A 1,966-nucleotide genomic window follows, 5' to 3' on the forward strand; every position below is an offset into this window, starting at 1 on the left:
TCAGCAGGGGGGACCTGAGAAGGCCTTGCTGAGCTCCCCTGTTTAGCTCAGCACTTCATATAACGCTCAGCCCTGCCTGATTTATTTTATTCCCACCATGCCGGGCTCCAGAGGGGCGTTTGCAAGGGCTGCATTGAGGGGACGTCGCGGTGGAAAGGGCGAGGAGCTCGGTGGCATCGCTGACAAGGCTGCAAAAGCGTCCCCAGCGCCGGCACAGGGCTGAGCGTGTCCCGCTAGCCTGGATAACCTGCCCTGGGAGGCACCTTGTCTCTATTTAAACCCCCCTCTCCTGGGATGCTATTAAGGACTTTATTAAATTGCTCTGTGTCGCTTCGGCGCGGCTCGTCCCCGTCACCACCCGCCCTCCCCGGGCAGCTCTCGTTTGACCACGGCCGTGTGTTTCCTTTCCATCCCCATCATCTTTACCCCACAGCATCCCAGACCTTTACATTTTGAGTTTTGCCTTGCTGGGCAATTTTGCACAGCAACATTTTCCAATGCCAGATTATTCTAATGACACCGCCAAAGAGCTAAAAATAGGAGAAAGGCATTTTCTGCCTCTCTCTCACCAGCCGCTGCCGGGAGCATGGGGACGGTGCCGGCAGTGGGAGCCTCCGAGGTGTTTGCGGAGAGCGTTTGGAGAGTGTCACACCTCCCCTTTCCTTTCCCAGCCGTGGATCTTTAAATATCTGGCCCAAATCCACGCAAGCCTGTAGCTGCTTTAACTCTTTCTTTGCATTTAAATCGAAAGGAAATTGGGCACCTAAATTGGGCTGGATGAGGAAACCTGCAGGACTGGCTCAGCCACAGGTGGGCAGAGGGGACGGGGCAGCAGGGACAGGGTGGTGGGGAATCCCAGCTCCCGTGGGGACCTCCCAGCTCCCGTGGGGACCTCCCGGCACCCGCCTGCCTGGTCCCACTCAGCTTCTTCTCGTGCCGCAGCTGTCAGAGGTCCCCAGATCCTGCGTGCGGTGGAAAAGGCTGTGAGCCAAGGCAGGAAAGCAACCCCTGAAGCCACGCTGCTCTCCCCGAAACCGTGCACTCCCCCAAAAATAATGCACATCCCCCCAAAAAATAAGCAATGTGCTCTCCAAAAACCGGCCGTGTTGGATTTAGCACCTGAGCACGGCGAAGCAGCAGCCAGGGTGTGGCTGAGCTGTGCTCTCCGCCACCGATGTCACCGCAGGGAGGGTTTTGGGGGGCACGTGGAAGGGGAGGGAAGCAGCCCCAAGGCATGGGTGCACAGGGACGTGCTGCTTCCCCAAATGTGGCTTTTTGGAGCTTCTTCCTCCCTGCCACACGCCCGGCTGCCAGATTTACCTCTGCTTGGTGGCGTCTCGCTCATGAGCTCGTACTCTGCCCTGGCTCGGGAGCAGTGGATGAGCCAGCGTCAGTGGGTGGGAGAGCCCAAAGCCCCTCTTGGGTTGCCCCGTTGGGCACGAAGGCTTTCCTTCCAGCCACGATTTGCTTTCCGGGGCGATGCTCAGTGCAGCACATATGGGTTATTTTTCTGTTTTACTTTTATTTAAGGCATCTTAGGGGCTCCTGCCCTCACAGAGGGTGGCTGGAGTTTGGGAATCTGCAGGGACGTTGGGGCTTCGTGCCTCTGCGTGGCCTCACTGGCCCTCGGAGGCCACCGCACGGTGGCCGGGTTGAGCCCGCCCTGCCAGCCTGCGCCCGGGGAGCAGAACGCGTAGCTGATGCCCAATCGTGTGCCCAAAACTGTCACTAACGACCTCACCTGCGGCTTCAGACCGGATTCCTGGAGCCCACATGGGGGAAAAGGTCCATGCATCACCCTAGGCACGAAAAGCGATCCCAGCGTGCAGGCAAGGATGCATACGGCGGGAGGGGGAGCAGCCAGCCTGCCCGGGGTCATCTCCATCCCCATCAGGGACACAACCACACGTTTTTCCCCTCGGGGCAGCACAAATCCTAACCAGAGGCGGATTAAACCCCTGCACCG

The sequence above is a fragment of the Egretta garzetta genome, unplaced genomic scaffold (genome assembly GCF_000687185.1).
Source record: "Egretta garzetta isolate BGI_Z169 unplaced genomic scaffold, ASM68718v1 scaffold21, whole genome shotgun sequence".
Lineage (NCBI taxonomy): Eukaryota > Metazoa > Chordata > Aves > Pelecaniformes > Ardeidae > Egretta > Egretta garzetta.